General features: G+C 43.6%; 1 protein-coding gene across 7 annotated transcripts in view; it reads left to right on the top strand.

The window, feature by feature from the left end:
- The first annotated feature begins 3,701 nt into the window (after positions 1-3,701).
- The window catches only part of fat3a (FAT atypical cadherin 3a), a 141,202-nt gene continuing 126,054 nt past the window's right edge, over positions 3,702-18,849 (top strand). For 5 of the 7 annotated variants that reach the window (XM_019873869.1, XM_019873867.1, XM_019873868.1 and 2 more), the window contains exon 1: positions 3,708-3,758. The gene's annotated coding sequence lies outside the window, so the exon portion shown is untranslated. Of the gene's footprint in view, positions 3,759-11,006; positions 11,012-11,490; positions 11,592-18,849 lie in introns of those variants that run through there. The other 2 variants (XM_019873864.1, XM_019873865.1) reach the window with 2 other exon arrangements.

The raw sequence follows: 18,849 nt of genomic DNA, 5'->3' as shown, positions 1-18,849 counted from the left end.
CTGGTTAAGTCTTTCTCAGATGTGTTCACGGACCCTGTGCAGGCGCTTCTGGGAGACGTACACTTTGAGCTTGACGGTTCTGTGACCCCGGTACAAACTTCACCACGAAAAGTACCAGTGGCCTTCAGAACAGCAGTAAAAGCCCGACTGGATAAACTCGATGGCCATATTACCCCTGTGTCTGAGCCAACGGAGTGGATCAGCAATATGGTAATCGTTAAGCAGCCAGAGAAAATGAGGATCTGCATAGACCCCAAGTAACGTGGACTCACGGGATGCTTTTCTTCAGTGTAAACTGGACAGAGAGAGCAGCTACATGACGACGTTCTGGACTCCGTGGGGAAGATACCGATGGCTAAAACTTCCGTTTGGCGTGTCGGTCGCTCCAGAGGTCTATCAACGCAAACAAGATGAGCTATTGTCAGGGCTTACTGGAGTTGCACCAATAGCTGACGACATATTGATTGTCAGATGCGGGGACACAGATGCGGAAGCAATCAAGGACCACGAAGAAAAGCTCATCGCGCTCAACGGAAAGATGCAGGGAGATCAAACTGAGACTCAGTCTAAAGAAACTACAGTTTAAAGTCAGGGAGGTCAAGTTTCATGGGTGTGTTTTGTCATCCGACGGTCTCCAGCTAGACCCGGAGAAGATCAGGGCAGTTCAGGAGATGCCCCACCCCACGGATGTGAAGTCGGTGCAAAGATTTATTGGTTTTGTTACATACCTTGCCAAGTTTCTTTCTGCCTGTCAGAAATACGTGAACCCCTCTGAAGGCTTCTAGACAAAGACGCCATTTTTCACTGGCTACCTCAGCATGATGCAGCTGTTCAGGAAATCAAATGGCTTGTGACATCAGCACCACTGTTGAAATACTATGATGTGACAAAGCCTGTCACCGTACAAAGTGATGCCAGCCAGAACGGTCTGGGGTGTTGCCTTCTCCAGAATGGCCAACCAGTTAACCAGTTAACTATGCACAGACCAGTTAACTATGAGAATGGCCAACCAGTTAGCTATGCATCTCGTGCATGAACACAGACCGAGCAAAACTATGCTCAAGTTGAAAACGAGTGTTTGAGCATCGTATTTGCATGTCAACGATTCTACCATTACCTCTACGGCAGAGAAGAAATATCAGCAGAGACAGATCACAAGCCGCTCATCGCCATCTTCACCAAGCCTCTCCTGTGTGCTCCGAAGCGTCTCCAAAGCATCCTTCTCGCTTTGCAAAACTACAACCTCAAGGTAACATACAAACCGGGCACCGACATGCATATCAGCGATACACTTAGTAGAGCCACAGTTCCAGGCAACATGAGCAATGAGGCCTATAATCGCCAGTCTGTGTGCATGCTACAGAGGGCGCAAGACAAAGCTGAAGACATGAATCAAGCGGACTACCTGAACGTCACTAATCAGCGTTTAACACAAATCAGAGATCACATAGCGAGTGACACCTGTCTTCAAATGTTGAAGTATATGGTCATGGAGGGGTGCCTGAACACAAAGAGCAGACACCTTTAGCCATCAGTCAGAGATTAAATCAGTGCACAGAATGGAATACTTTGCAAAAGTCAAAGTCATAATTCCAAGGTCACTACGGACAGAAATGCAAAACCGCATCCACAACATCACATAGGAGGAGAGGCATGCTACAGACAGGCAAAAGACACGCTGTACTGGCCCAATATGCAGGGGGAAATTAAAATCTTTGTTGGCCAGTGCTCAGTGTGCAATGAGTATGCACACAAACAACAACAAGAGACAATGATGTCGCATGCAATTCCCGTTCGGCCGTGGCAAATTTTAAGCATGGACTTATACAGACAAGCAGGGCGAGACTTTCTGATAATTGTGGATCATAACTCTCACTTTTGGGTGGATTGAGCAGCTTCCTGACCTCTCAGCGGAAACCACAGTTCTAAAGTGTAAATCACAATTTCCTCGCTGTGGCTAGTCTAACCGGGTGATCACTGACTGTGGGGCACAGTTTGAGAATGACACATTCAGAAGTTTTGCAAAAAAGTGGGGGTTTGAACATGTTATTTCTTCACCGAGACACCCCAAATCAAATGGCAAGGCTGAATCGGCTGTGAAAATCGCCAAGAACCTGTGTAAAAAAGCTGCTGGTGATGGCTCTGATCCCTGGTTGGCTGTATTGCAGTGGAGGAATACCCCTTCGGACAACATGGACTACAGTCCGACTCAAAGGCTGATGGCCCGTCGGCTGAAAACGCCACTTCTTGTTTCGACTTCCTGTTTCGGAGAGTCTGTTGGAGCCATGCATAGTGACGGGTGTTACGGAGAAGTTGAAGTCTAAGCATCAAACAGCCAAGCTGTGGTATGGAAAAACGGCTAGAGATTTGCCAGGACTAAAAATTGGCCAACCAATAAGGATGCAGCCTTTGCCTGGAGATCGGACCGGGAGATGGAGAAGAGGTGTGTGTCTCCAGCAGGCGGGCCCTCGATCCTATGTCGTGGATGTAGATAGTACTCTGTACAGATGTAACAGAGTGGCTCTGAGACCAGCAGAACAAAGTATGGCTGAGAGACGAACGGAGCAAGACGAGGCTACAAGACCAACAGAACTAAACCTGTCACCTCCCAAACCACAGGAGAGTCAGGGCAGTGACTGTATGGAGGAAGAGAACAAGAGCAAGGACGGGACAAACGGGCAAGATGAGGAAAAGACACAGATGGACACAAAGGGACAGTACAAGACCAGCAGGGGTCGGATAGTGAAACCACCCCAAAGGCTCAATTTATAGAAAAGCTAATATTGTTTATTGTTAATTGTGTTGAATTATAAAAGGGGAGATTTTTGGGGACTATCCCCCCCCCCCCCCCCGGCCAATTTAAAATGAACCCAAGAGGCAAGGTGTGGCTTGCCATGTTACTGCGAGTTGCCATTAATGTTATTAAAGCATCAGTCAAACGCCATCACGACTTGTGTCATTAACAAACCAAACAGCAACCAGTTCAGGGTGTACCCTGCCTGCTGCCCAAAGACTGCTAAAATAGACTCCATTAGCCCGCGTCCCTCGAGAGGATGATCGACTTAGATAATGGATGGATGATTAGTCAATGAATTAATGTCGAAAAAAATTGGTAGAACCGGTATCGGCATCTCAAAACCTTGATCGTAACATCAATAGTTAAAACAATATGGGTCACATGGTATTGAGGTCTGTGGGACTGAAAGGTGTACAACACTGTTTAATTTTCAATTTTTTCTGTATTTGGCTGCGTGTCAGATTTGTGAAACCTACATGCGACGTAGGACCAGTAAATGCGTTCTCCATGCTGTTTTGCTGTCGCCAACGACTCGGACAGATTGAACTGGCCAGAAATACAGTACTCATGGCAGCTCACTGATGGACTCACTTTACTTACTTTAATGAATTTCGAGCTTCTCTTATTTTCCAACCTCAGAAAAAGTGGTTGTCAACTCTGAGCCAGCTCATTGTAATCATTTTTTTAAACTCAGAAAAGGAATGGATCAAACACTGACAATTAGCTGAATGTTCATTTTGTCATTTGAAATGAGTGATGACCATAACACCCCAGTTATTGCTTCATAATACACCGCCACCTAAATGTTTTTGTCTTTTGCTTTACACCAAAGAAGTGCAATACATTTGTTTTGCTCACAGATATGTATATTTATATCTAATTACTCTTGCAACATCTTTTTTTCCAGAAACGACTAAAACCAATGTTTGCATCAACCCCGGTGTTTCAAAGGATGAACAAGGTAAATATTTGTTTGCATGTGCATGGTGTTGAAACGTTGAATGACAACAAATGAATTGAATGCCAACACAAAATTGTTCTGGTATATTGTTAGAAAACAATTATCTCAGGACCTGAATTCAGTTTGTGCACTGGCTCCATCCCTGCAAGTCACACTGTGGACAAAATATAAAATGCGAACGAGCTGTTGGATGGATGATAGTCTCTTGACCGGCGATTGTCAAGGTGTCCTTGAGCAAGGCCCCCAGCAGAGTGTGAGGAGAATTTCTCCTTGCAGCATTGTAATGAGTCTCATGAAAAAAAATGCATAATCAAGTTTCAGATATGGTTCAGTTAAAAAGATCTGGTCATAATCTTTAGCTGCTGATAGGAGAGATTAGTTTAAACATTATAATTCTACAGTCACTTTGACTTTAAGCTCACTATCAGTAAAGATTACAGCACTGCTGACCATTGATCGTCCCTTTGAAACAAGTAAATCCCCCACTGTTGGCAATGTGTTGCGGCAAGAGGAAGACAGTCCACTGACCAGCACCCATTGATTGTATGCATTTCAACATGTCCATCCAAATCTGCGGAAAAAATATGTGTGGTCAGTGCATTGTGGGTGGTTTATTCATTAGTCATCTGCTCATTTATTTATCCAATGGTTTGTTTGACTTTCCGGCCATTTTGTTATATCTGCTCTCATTCCATGGAGCTGTTTGAGTTTTCTGTCAGTGCTTGCCATTTTGGCATTGTTCATCAGTCAGTTCTAAGTTCTTTACCATTTGTCACGATTCGATTCAACATTAGATTCAACATTAATTGTAATTTGGAAGTCAACAGTCAAAGTCAAACAACTGAGCCTATGTGCACCTGTCATGATTTAAAGTTAGTTGTTATTTTGTAATGTCAACTAGATGAATGCATTGCTAATTGGATATGAACTGAACTTTTGACTTGATGTCCTCATTGTGTGTGTGTGTGTGTGTGTGTGTGTGTGTGTGTGTGTGTGTGCGCGCGCGCGCGCACGCATGTGTGGTAGCATATGGTCGAGCGAAACAATCCAAAAGCTGTTCCAATTGCAGTTAACACCTTATCCAACACACACTCAACTCACCTCCACTGTATTTATAGAGCACTTTAAAACAACCACCGCTGTATACAAAGTGCTGGACATGGAGCAAAAATCATTCATACAACAACCAACAATAAACCAACAAATGAATAATGAAGTAGAAAGCACAAAAATAGTAAAACTAAAATCAAGTCTCAAGCTGAGTCAAAAGTCAAAGAATAAACATAAGTTGTATGTCATATTCTTCAATGGCCTAGAATGAGTTGCTGGCTTGTTTTCACGGGCATAGCACAGTTGATACTGCTGGTTTGAACAACAGTGTTTGTCTTTGCTCTTTTTATTGCAGAGATCAATCTAATATCGTAGCCCCTCCATTTGAAACAAAGTTTTAAAAGATATTGACTAATGCAGTCTTTTATAACGAACCACAACAATATCAGTTTGATGTGTAACTTTTACTTATCTGTGTTCTCTCGTAAGTGAGCTTTGAAATCACTGACTAAAATATTTTATCACTATATAACTTACTTCCCTGAAATTCAGGGAATGGCAACGCGGCCAGAGTCCCTAACGCATTTCTTCACAAAGCTTGATTAAAATACAGCAGGGTGACTACATTCAAATACCCCTGACATACAATTTGGAATTCACTGAATACTTTACATTGTATTATTTCCAATTAGATTCTATTTTCCACCCTAAAATTTGAGCTGTCGTCATATAGGAACTGATGACCGGCTGGCAACCGGTTCAGGGTGTCTCTCGCCTACTGCCCGAAGACAACTGGGATAGACTCGAGCACCCCCCGCAACCCTTGTGAGGATAAGCGGATCAGAAAATGGATGGATGGATGTTACAGAAAATAGAACAACAAAATCTGTCCTGCAGGAGACTTTCTTTTTCAAAATGTACAGTTCCCAACTGACATGCTTTTGTCAAAATACCCCCAAGATCAAGAATTATGCACTTAGCCCTGTTTTACAACTCTATGGTGGGAGTGGCGGGGGGGGGGGGGGAGCAAATCTTGTCTCATGAAAATGAGCCACAGCTGACCATGCCCAAATCAACCGCTGAGCCAGTGTCATTTATGATTTATGTGTTCACGACAACAAGGGGTGGAACGAGAAAGTTTAGAAGAGGCAGGTGGATTCTACTTGCGGAAGTGGAGTCCCAGATGTGAAGAAAAAAAAGTGAGCATGCACAAAAAGCATCCAGTGTGCATTCTCTAATGGAGGTAACACATCATCACCAAGTCGCCAGCTGACATTTGTCAACTCGTGGAGAGGATACTTGATCCATTTTTCACAGTAAGTTTTGCCTTGTCACTAAATTGATTCAATCCATTTTTTTCTCAAAATTCTACATGCTCGCACAGCATTCAAATTGACACTGTAAAAGATATATAATTTTGAAAATGTATTTTAAAAATAACGTCAGCAAATAAGAAATCACATGTTCGTCAGTTCGCTGGCTTTGTTATGGAGCTCAAAAATTCAGTTGATTGGACATGATTTGGGAATGCACATTACCTCCCATACACGAGGTCCCACAGTAGACAGTGCATGTCAGAGCACAAACCAACAAGTCAAAGGAATTGGCTTCAGACTGCCAAGACAAGATTGTCTTGCTGCACAGATCTTGGGAATGGTGCTGATTTGAAAGTCACAATAAGTACACTTAACTTCCATCATTGGTAAATGGAAAAATTAGGAACCACATGGACTCCTGCTGGAGCCGACCACTCGTCTAAATTGAGCAATTGAGGAAGAAGGGCCTTAGTCAGGGAGTTGACCAAGATTCTGGGGTTCACCCTGTCAGAGGTCCAACATTCCTTGGTGGAAAAAGGAAACCTCCTGAAGAACAGACCCCTGTGAAGTAATTCTTCAATCCGCCTCATATGGTGGAGTGGCCAGATAAAGCCACGATTGAAGAACACTTCGCACTCAACCTAAAAGGCATCTGAAGGACTCCCAGAACATGAGATCCTAAATTCTCTGGGGTCAGATGAGACAAAAAAAAAAAAGACGTTATTCTTGGCGAGAATGCTAGGTGTCATGGTTGGAGAAAAGCAAACATTGCTCATTACCTGGCCAATACCATCCTTGCGCTGAATCATGGCGGTGGCAGAATCATGCAGCAGGGATGTTTTTCCGTGGCAGGAATCAGAAAATTAATCAGGACTGAGGGAACTTTGATGTCTGGTCGCACACAAATGACTTCTTTCTTCTTTCGGATATTCCAAATGACTGTACTAGCTATGGCCTGTAACTGCCATTTCTCAATTTTCAAGTAATCTGTTCAGGAAAATCCCAAACCTGAAATTGGACAAACTGGACATAGACATTCGGCGCTGTTTATTGTTTCAATAAATAATGTCATAGGACACACATGCGCAACAAAGTACTGTTACAGTCATGCGTTCCAATCCTTTTTTTTTTTTGACAGGAAAACAGGGTGCGCTGAAATTAAATGTGCTAAAATTTCAAAATTGTGCATCAAATGCAGATGGAAGTGCCTGGTATTGTTGACCACTTCTTTGATGTCAACCCTAAAGGGTTTCAGTTGTACGCATCAGCATCAATAAAGGGCTGGGCCTTCCTTTTGGAATACTGCAACTGTTTTCCACACCCCATATGATGTGAACACCATATTCCCAGGGACGGATTAGATTTCACTGTAGACCGATGTTCCTTATTCATGTCTCCTTCTCCTTTCTTCTCACATTTCACCACCCCATTCTCCCATTTTTCTTGTGCAAAACTCTGGGGACATTTGGAGGGACAGGGATAGCATTACATGACGGGGGTCGGGGGGGGGGGGTAAACAAGAGCAGAACCCACAACACCCTCCGAGACATAAGCCTCAAATTGATCATTGCTCTTACAGCAGAGCAAATGGGCCCCCTAGAAACAGAAGCAGAACTGATAGGTGGTCCAGGCAAGGCTGCAGTTATCATGCGCAGTGTATCCAAAGGTCTTCTAGGACAGACACACATGCATAATCCCTGCTGCTTTAGCTATGAGCACACATACGTTGTGGTGGGGGGGGATTGATTGGATTTAGTGTCCTTTCATGTGGGGTGGAGCAAGGGAACACACACGACCGTTTGAGTGCTGGAGCATTTCTGCAGAAATGCACGCGACTCTTCACACATTGGCCTACTCACGCATTTACCCTGCCTTCCACTGAAGTAAATGGGGTGTTCAGCAAGACTTATGCAATTATTTCTGCCTTTCCGCAATGCATCCTTTCCAAAGTGCGCATGTGTGTGTGTGTGTGTGTGTGTGTGTGTGTGTGTGTGTGTGTGTGTGTGTGTGGGAGAGATAATGGGTATCACCTCACATCATAGCGGTATACCCACACGTCTCTGGTGAAAAATGAATGCTTTCCGAAACAAGAGAAGCATAGGAAGTGTGAACACGCACACATATAGAATTTCCGGCAAAATTAGATGAATTCATATGAACGAGCATGAGCCCGATTCCTTCTCACTTCACACGTGTATCACAAAATTGCCTGAGTGAGTTTGTAATGCTGCTGATCCTGCTGCCAGATGACCATTAGCGCAGATAACATTTCCTCAGGCGGCTTCAAGGTCAAAGCTGCATTCTCACTTGGTGGATGTGCACATTTATATCAGTCTTTTTGAGAGTATTTGAAATTACTGCTCATCTTACTGCAGTGTTGGGAAGATAGCAGCACTTGTCCTCGCTGTTCGAGTATCTCCTTTCAAAACAAAAGGGAGGAGACGGATGTGGTTGCTCAATTTGCATTCTCACAGTGCATTTATAGGTGCACCTCAAAGGTTAACGTGAAATATTTCAATTCGTTTGAGATACTTGTTGATAGGACGGATGACAAAAAAAAAACAATCACCGATAGAGGCATTGGAACGTGTTCTATTTTGAATACAAAAAAAAACATTTTGAAACATTTGAAATGGCAACTAGCAAAATGAATTTTCATGCAAGCAAAAACCAACAAAACTGAACCCGAATGACAAAGAAGACAGTGGTAGATTTAATTGAGGTGGGACTACAGGTCAGTCACCCAAAAAAACTATTCAGAATCTTTGTAATTAATTTTATTAAGGTAGATTGATGTTAACACAAACAAGAAAATTAAATCAAAAATATTTTCATCAGGGTCTTCCATATACAAACAGACTCGTGCAATTTTTACTGCGAGGGAGTCCTCAAGTTTACATAAGATGCCACTAACAGCATAAAAAGTTTGCCGTTTCATCGTGAGTCGTTTAACCCTTTCAGGGACAGCGGTTATTAGATTGGACAGCTTATCATGTGATCAGGTTACAGGTTATCACTATTGGTGCATGAAAGGGTTAAAGTTGGACTGTGGACACATGTGCATCCACATTATTTCGGTTGTTTAGTTTTACTCTGTCGACATTTTGTACCACCTGTTCTCGTCCATGCATGAAATATGGTCGCGGGTGAGCTTTGAGCCTCGCCTAGGTAACATTGTTTATTAAAGCATTATGATAATATATATGTGCAGTGTTACATACTCAATTTTAAAACCAACGGCCCGGTGAAACAGTGGTTAGCGCGTCGACCTCACAGTGCAGAGGTACCGGGTTCGATCCCGCGCTTGCCTTCCTTTGTGGAGTTTGCATGTTCTTCACGGGCCTGCATGGGTTTTCTCCGGGTACTACGGTTTCCTCCCACATTCCAAAAACATGCATGGCAGTCTGATTGAACACTCTAAATTGTCCCTAGGTGTGAGTGTGAGGGCGGATGGTTGTTCGTCTGTGTGCCCTGCGATTGGCTGGCAACTGGTTCAGGGTGTCCCCCGCCAACTGCCCGAAGACGCCTGGGATAGGCTCCAGCACCCTCCGCAACCCTTGTGATGATAAAGCGGCTCGGAAAATGGATGGATGGATGGATTTTAAAACGATGGGAATTTGAGGATTTTATCCTTATTTTTCTGGAAATGAATCACTTTTATACTTGGCGGAAGTAATAAGGGTCAATTTAGTTCGAAAGATATCGTAACTTAGTTTATCAGTCACAACAAAGACTTTACAAAGTGATTTTTGTGCCAGCTTGGCAAAATGTAACTTCCAAATAATGTTGAAGATGCTAACATGGAGCTGGTTCGTGAAAGTGCACAATGAACTCCACTTAAGTCAACTGGGTTTGGATCCCAAGTCCGTGTGACCCTGAAAAGGGTGAAAATCACAAATGCATAATAAAAGACTATACATTTAAAGGGAAAATAATTAACCCCATTGCACTGAAGCTCTATCCTTTTGTTTTTGCAATCTAAAAAGAAAATGAAAGGCTCACAGTACACTGGACCCTGAGAGACCTTTGTAATAAACATCCATTTTTGTGTTTTACTCACAATGATTATTTAATGTAACCAGACATCAAGCCGTTCAGAGTTTAGTAGTTACAACAAGACCACGAAGCAGCAGAAGCAGCAGCTGACTGCAATGTTGGTAACGTAAGCAGACATCAAGCATGAGCATGGCTTCCCAAATCTAATTGTTCAGTTGGGTGGATTCCGGCATACCTGCAAATGGCAATTATCTGTAATTCTTTCACACTTGAAAGAAAATTGGTGGCAATGAGTAATCTTGCAAGGTTTTGTAAAATCTATTGTCAAACCAAACCCGGCATCAAAAGGCTTTTGTGGTTATTTTGCATGCTCAACGCGGTGGGACACTTCGAATATAGAAGTACCTGTGCTGTTCAATTCTCGAGAGTCCCTAAAAATACAAGATTTAATAGTAATCGGAGAATTAAATCACTTGTGGCCCTCCGTCCTTGGCAGTGACATTGCAATTTATGACCGTGAGGCTGCAACACACACACACACACACACACACACACACACACACACACACACACACACACACACACACACATTGTTAATCAAATAGGGCTGCTACAAGGACAAAATGGAAGAAGTGAATGAAGCGGTGTCACACACTCATCCTCCCCCATCCAGCTGCTGTGGAACATGAGAACACCCGTGTTTACCCAGAAAAACGTGAAAAAGAAGAGAGAGAGAGAGAGAGAGAGAGAGAGAGAGAGAGAGAGAGAGAGAATAAGCAGTGGAGGCTTAGAGAGCAAATGTTTTGGGAGAGGAGGCGGTCGTAAGAAGAAAGGATTTCTGCAAAATCACTTACCTGCCCCACATTTCTGTAAAGCAGTGGGATGAACAAGGTACAGCAGTGAAATAATGGGGCCCGGCGACTTACTCGCAACATAAACACGGGTTTGATTTCACACTTTTTAAAGCTGATTTTCCCTTTTCCCGTAGAAATCAGTTCAACACAATTACTTAATTTAGGTCTTATTATCATCCATCCATCCATGCATTTACTGATCCGCTTATCCTCATGAGGGTCGCCGGTCGTGCTGGAGCCTATCCCAGCTGTCTTCAGGCAGTACGCAGGGTTCACGTAGAACTGCTTGCTCTCCGTGTACCGACAGTATATTTATAGCTAATTTTATACAGTATTATGACATACGGTAAAAGATGTAAGCACACTTTAACCACCTTGAGTGGAATTGGAGCATCCAGTTTGAGTACATCCAAATATGGTAAAGCAAAAATGTTTACTTGGCGATACTGCGTATGGATTTGAAACAAAAGTGAAGGCTTATTCAAGCTTGTTTGGGTATTTATTTCTTTGCTTCAGTGTGTTGGGGCTGAAGTCAGCTGCGAGAAAAGAACATAAGCACAGTCGGTCAGCTCACAGTTCCAGATGGAAATGCGACCCCGTCCTATTCAACACGCCTTGTGAGTTTAATAATGTCTCCACCTCACCTCTTTCAATGAAAATGGCTATGTGGTGTTAGAAAAATAAAATAAAATTGCTTTGGACCTGGACATGTCACTGAATGAGAAAATCATGACAGGGTGAGCGAAACAAGAATGAGGAGAAGTGAAAAATAAACCTTTCCCCAATGGTTGTCCCTTCTCCTTACAGTGAGATAAACGGATTAATTCCGCCTTCGTTAACACCAATGTCTGTCTGCCTGTTAAGTGTAGGAGGAAATGGTGAGAGCAACATGTGGAAATTGAGTCAGTGTTTCATAGAAAAAGAAATGAAGGACTGCCATGAAAAGGTGTCAAAATTTCAAAGAGGTACTTGGGAGAGGATGGCAGAAAGAGACACAGCGAATGATTTACTCATAGTTTTCATGTGCAGACATGATCATTTTGCGTCTTTAAATTACATTTCACAAAGGTAGGTGCTAACTAGCATTGAAGTGTAGTGTTGCACATCTAAAATGAGAGGTGACAAAGAACCTTTTTTGAAACCACAACCAAAAACCATTGCAACATCTTGTCTATTCAGCAATACAAATCTAAGGATTGTGAATGATCTAAGGACTGAATTGGAGCCAGTCACAAGAAGGAGTCATGGCGCATGGCCAGATGAACTTCTTATCAACTCTGCATTTTAGTGTACCTGGGTCATTTCAACCAAGGTGACGATTGATGCTGGCCTCTTCTCGAATTGTTTGTCTGCTATTTCAGGTTTTGATTACAGCCATATGCAGTTTGGGAGCTGCAGCCAATTGCTATTAAATCAAAATTAAATCAAAGGAATCTTGTCGTTGATGCATGTGCTGTCTTCCCATAAATTAATGGAACAAGTCATATATTTTCTGTAACTGACGATGTTACTCATGTTTGTTTGTCTCCTCCAATTACATTTTTGAGTAACATTTCAATCACTTCAATTTTTGTGTGGCGCTCGCAGCAATTTGGTGAGCATGTTGAAAACCATGAGAGCTACAGCGTGCGTGGCTGGGATGATGGCTGTTTTGGTGAGTTGGTCATTCGGGTGATGAATACTGTCAACAATTCTGCATTGACAGTGCTCACAGAGTTCACCACAGGCCACGTGGCAATAAAAATGAATGGATCATCGTTTGACCTTTAGAATATGACTAACGGCAAAATGAAATTACAGAAATAATTCATGTCAATCATCTTAGCTGTGTGCAGCACCAGAATGAGTGACCATCATTTAATGAGAGCAGAATATTGATGAGTCCCAATTAATTATTCATCTCATGTACAAGGGAATTAAACAGTAGAACACACACACACACACACACACACACAAACACACACATATAAAAGAAGACGAATTGAGGGTGTGGCAGCATGACAAGGGTCTTCGGTGTATGGTAGTTATAAAAAGGTCGGTGCACCACTGTTCAAATGCCAGTTTTGTGTTGTAAAAGATGAGATCAAGATACATCATTTCAAAACATTTTCCACTAGTAATGTGACCTATAATCTTCTCACCTCAATTCAAAGAAAGGAAATCTTTTTGTGAGTGGAATTAAAAATGCCGTATTTTCCGCATTATAAGGCCCTTCAGAGTATTTTGCGCACCTTCAATGAATGGCCTATTTTAAAACATTTTTCATATTGGCCTATTTTAAAACATTTTTCATATATAGGGTGCACCGCATTCTAAGGCGCATAGAATACAGGCCACAATCGTTGCTGCAGTTGCATTATGCATCCACTAGATGGAGCTACCCTAAATAGAATATAATACAATACAGCTTTATTTATAGAGAGCTTTCACAACCAATGCAGCTGTGACAAAGCACTTTACTGAGGATTTAAAATGCTACGTCCAAGAAATCTGAATATTGATCCATATGTAAAATTGAATGCTTTTTAGGTGCGCCTTACAGTGTGAATTGCTTATCTAAATTCAGACATTAAAAATATCAATAAACACTGATGTCATTTTTGTTTGATTGATGGCCAGTCTTATCTGCAACAGCGAATCACGGCATAACTGAAAATAAGGTTCGGTACAGAGGCGTATACATGATGAATACGCCAATGTTTGCAAGCAATCAAAAGCAGCAATTCCATAGTAATCCAGTGAGTTTTTGCTTCATAATGCATCTCCAAGGGCGAAGCGCCTTCACAATTTGCTTCACTTTGCCACATCCAATACAGCTGGTTGCAGCGTCAGCGTACTCAAGAAGGCGTCTTGGTCGATGCAATGTAAATGCTGTCTATGATAATACTTGTTTGCGGTTGTGGCAAAAGACGCAGTTCAAGATGGGATCGACAGTGCTATGCAAATACATGCGATTAATGTTGCCCCCCTGAGAAGGCTGGGCTCTGCTGTTAGCCTCTCTCCCAAGGCGTTATACACGGATGCTTTTTTTCTTTTTTTTTTTTTCAGAGGAAGGGGTGGACTGAGACGGAAGCTCTTTAAAAGGATGAGCATGGTCGGGGACGGAAAACGATTATTATACGAATAAGGAGGGAGTGACAATGACGGCAGGGTAACCAGGTCGCGGACGGATGGCGGACTGGCAAAATAGGGTTAAGTACCCATCTTTGCTGGAAACAGACATAATAAAAAAACACCTGAACCAGAATTTCCCTGCGTTGTTATGGAAGATGACTCTTCAATGGATCATTTGTGCTTTAGAAATTTAGTGGCGCATCTGTGGCAGCCGGTCCCAATTTGTACATTTTGGCCTCCCACCAGTGCCCAAGTTAAGTTCTTCCAGTCTTTGCTACTGACGGCCTGAAAGTCTACCGTTACAAAGCTACTTAACGATATGAGGGGAGTTGAACAGAGTGACTGACTGTGCTGCTCTGTTAATTGCTCATCCATTACTCGAACACAGATTACATATACACCAAGGACATAAACACTGGCACTGGCATTCACAGCCTGCTGCCTAATGGATATTTGTGTATGTGTGTGGGAGTTGCACGCAGCACCACCATTTATGATATAGAACCTGTTGTTTTTGCTGCTGCTACTCTTTGGCTTTTTTTTTTTTTTTTTACATTCATTGAAAGCCATTTGGGCGTGCATGTTTCACACTATCCATTAAACTAAAAAGTCTGTCGATCAAACCACAGTCTAGGAAAAGCAAAAACAACATTGGTAAATATGGCATCAATGTATAATATTGTTGAGCTACAATCCAATATCACTCTGATGACATCAATCGAGGTTTACTTTTCAAATTTTATAAATACAGTGTTACCTCTACTTACAAAATTATTTTTTTCTGGAAGAAGCTTCTCCATGTAAATGCCCTAATTCATTCCAAGCCCCCCCCAAAATTCAGCCAAATTTTTTTCTAAAGCATAGAAATGCATCAAAATATGAAACAAATACATGTTACAATTAGATTATTGCACAATAAATGAGAGTTGTGCATAATGTAAAAAACAAAGAACAGAATAAAGAATAAAAATGATGGTCATTTAACTTTTAACTGCGCCATTGTTTTTTGCCCTCTTTGGTTCATGTTCTCTCTCAGAAGTGGTTTTTGCCTGGCGTTTTGGAAAGAACTGATCCAAGGACGTTTGCTTTTGTCGGCTTTCAACAATCCTTTGAAAAAGTCCAAGGCAAACATCAGCATAGTGAGCAATCGGCCAACTGGTGAACACTTTTTCGGAATGCTTCATGTCCCGAGGGGCAAATGACGAGGATGCTGCATAGACACATATCAATCTATTTATCTATCGGCACACACAGACACATACAGTACAGGCCCCTCTTAGCCACTGCGATGCCAGGATGATGCTCGGTAATCGCCAATGGCAGAGCAGCTACATACTTATGTTGCGTTCAGGAAACTTGAAGCTGTGAGTAGCAGCCCAACCTGTATTTTTACCTTTCGCATCTTCAAATTTCTTTGTAACAATAGGCAGTATTTTCCTGTTGAGGCGTTTCGTAACTTGAAAATGTCGTATGAAGAGACGTTCGTAGGTAGAGGTACCACTGCGTGTGTGTGTGTGTGTGTGTGTGTGTGTGTGTGTGTGAAATAATTCCTCATCTCACCCCTTGGGTGGTGTCCGTCCCACATTCAGCCAGGAAGCTTGAGGGTTCTGCGCAGTATCCTTGCTGTTCTCAGCACTGCGCTTTTCTAGATTGAGATGTCTGATGTTGTTCCTGGGATCTGTTGCAACCACTCATCCAGTTTGGGGGTCACTGCCCCGAGTGCTCCGACCACCACAGGCACGACTGTCACCTTTACCTTCCAGGCTCTCTCCAGCTCCTCTCTGAGCCCTTGGTATTTCTCTAGTTTCTCGTGTTCCTTCTTTCTGATGTTTCCATCACTTGGGATCGCTACATCCACTACAATGGCTTTCCTCTGCCCTTTATCGATGACCACGAAATCTGGTTGGTTCTCCATTACCATCTTGTCAGTCTGTATCTGGAAGTTCCACAGGATCTTCGCTCTGTCATTCTCCACCACCTTTGGAGGTGTTTCCCATTTTGTCCTTGGGGTTTCCAGTCCATACTCCGCACAGATGTTTCGGTAGACTATGCCAGTGACCTGGTTATGGCATTCCATGTAAGCTTTCCCTACCAGCATCTTACACCCTGCAGTTATGTGTTGGATCGTCTCAGGTGCCTTTGCACAACCTACACCTTGGGTCTTGTCTGGTGTGGTATATCTGGGCATTAATGGCTCTGGTGCTCAGGGCCTGCTCCTGAGGAGCCATGATGAGTGCCTCTGTGCTGTCCTCCAAGCCAGCCCTCTCTAGCCACTCATCGGACTTCTTGAGATCAGCCACTTCACTTATGGTCCGGTGTACATCCCGTGTAGGAGCTTGTCCTCCCATGATGGTCCCTCTTCCAGCACCTCATCCTCTTTCCCCCTGAGACATTCTCTGAGTACGTCATCCGTTGGAGCCTTCTCCTTGATGTCTTCATGGAGCTTGGATGTTTCATCCTGGACAGTGGCTCTCACGCTCACTAGTCCCCGGCCTCCTTCCTTTCGGCTTGCGTACAGTCTCAGGGTGCTGGATTTGGGATGGAGCCCTCCATGCATGGTTAGGAGCTTTCGGGTCTTAACATCCGTGGTCTGAATCTCTTCCTTTGGCCACCTTATTATTCCTGCAGGGTATCTGATCACTGGCAGGGCATAGCTGTTTATTGCCCGGGTCTTGTTCTTGCCATTGAGCTGGCTTCTTAGGACTTGCCTCACTTGCTGGAGGTATTTGGCCGTAGCTGCTTTCCTTGTTGCCATTTCGAGATTGCCATTGGCTTGTGCTATACCGAGGTAGTTGTAGCTGTCCTCAATGTCTGCTATTGTTCCTTCAGGAAGTGAGACCCCTTCAGTGTGGACTACCTTGCCTCTTTTAGTCACCATCTGACTACATTTTTCAAGCCCGAATGACATCCTGATGTCACTGCCGTAGATCCTGGTTGTGTCGATCAGGGAGTCTATGTCCCTTTCGCTCTTAGCATTCAGCTTTATCTCATCCATGTAGTCCTCTACATGGTGACTTATCGTAGCTCAATTTCGGAGGCGGTATCCATAGCAAGTCTTGGCGATTACTTGGCTTAGCGGGTTCAGTCCTATGTAGAACAGCAGTGGGGAGAGTGCATCACCTTGGTATATGCCACATTTGATGGACACTTGGGTAAGTGGCTTACCATTGGCTTCAAGTGTGGTTTTCCACATCCTCATCGAGTTCGCAACAAAGGCTCTTAGAGTCCTGTTCACCTTATTCAACTCCAATCATTCAGTGATCCATGTATGTGGCATCGAGTCACAGGCTTTTATGTTATCAATCCAGGCTGTGCACAGGTTGGTATGTCGGGACCTGCAGTCTTCTGCGAGTGTTCTGTCAACCAGGAACTGATGTTTGGCTCATCTGGTATCTCTACCAATGCCCTTCTGTGCTTCGCTCATGTATTGATCCATGTGTCCACTTATCTTAGCCGCAATGATGCCTGACATGAGCTTCCATGTTGTGGAGAGACAGGTTATTGGCCGATAGTTGGATGGGACTGCACCCTTTGAGGGATCCTTCATGATCAGGATCGTTCGCCCTTCGGTTAGCCATCCTGGGTGAGTCCCATCCCTCAGCAACTGGTTCATTTGTGTTGCTAGGCGCTCATGGAGTGCTGTGAGTTTCTTTTAGCCAGTGGGTGTGGACCATGTCCGGGCCTGGTGCTGTCCAGTTTTTCATATCTGAGACTCTTTCCTGTATGTCTGTCACTGTTGTGGTAACTGGGTTCTGTTCAGGGATGTTGCTGTGCTCCTCTCTCAGAGTCACCAGCCATTGTGCACTGCTGTTATGTGTAACATCCTTCTCCCATATGCCTTTCCAGTACCTTTCAGTTTCCAGTCTTGGTGGGTCTGTTCTGCCACTGAGGATACACTTTCGCAGGTTGTGTTGCGAACAGCCTGTTTATTCCTCTGGCCTCATTCTCTTTCGTGTACCTCTTTAGGCGACTGGACAAGGCTTGGAGCCTTTGTTTGGCAGTTTCGAGTGCTTCAGGTATGGTGACCTGGATGTACTTCTCAGGTATCGGCCTTTTCATCACACCTCTCTGGGTCTCCGTCAATTGACTCACATCTTTCCGAGCCGCCTTGATCTTAGCCTCCAACCGTCTTTTCCATGGTGGGTAATGTATCTCATGACTCCCATGGTTGCTCTTATAGCCAAGCATCTCTAGGATCACGATGCTGAAGCGTATATCAGCTCATTGGTTTCTGTGATCGTTACGGTAGGGATTGCCCTCAGTGCTGCATTCACAGTTTACACGAGACTTTCAGGTGGTACTTCACATAGCCGTTGTAATGGGTTTCTAGGTTGCCCAGCTTTCATTCTCGCCATGATCTTAGCTTTCAGGTGAGTTGCTGCCTCGCTCAGCATTTCATTCATTGGTGCTGGCCTCCCAATCTCATCATCTGTATTCATTGGGGCTTGCCTCCCAATCTCTGGTATGTATGTATGCATGCATGTATGTATGTATGCACAAATAAATAAATATCCATCCAATTTCTGATCCGCTTATCCTCACAAGGGTCACGTGAGTGTGCTAGAGCCTATCCCAGCTGCCTTCGGGCAGTAGGCGGGGCACACTGTCAACCGCTTGCCAGCCAATCACAGGGCACAGTTAGATGAACAACCATTCCCGCTCACACTCACACCAAGGGACAATTAAGAGTGCTCCATTAACCCGCTGTGCATGTTTTTGGAATGTGGGAGGAAACCGGAGTACTCAGAGAAAACTCACACA

This window comes from Hippocampus comes, unplaced genomic scaffold (genome assembly GCF_001891065.2).
Source record: "Hippocampus comes isolate QL1 unplaced genomic scaffold, H_comes_QL1_v1.1 scaffold374, whole genome shotgun sequence".
NCBI classification, from domain to species: Eukaryota; Metazoa; Chordata; class Actinopteri; order Syngnathiformes; family Syngnathidae; genus Hippocampus; species Hippocampus comes.
Note: the sequence above shows the minus strand (reverse complement) of the source record. Positions and strands in the feature narration are given on the sequence as shown.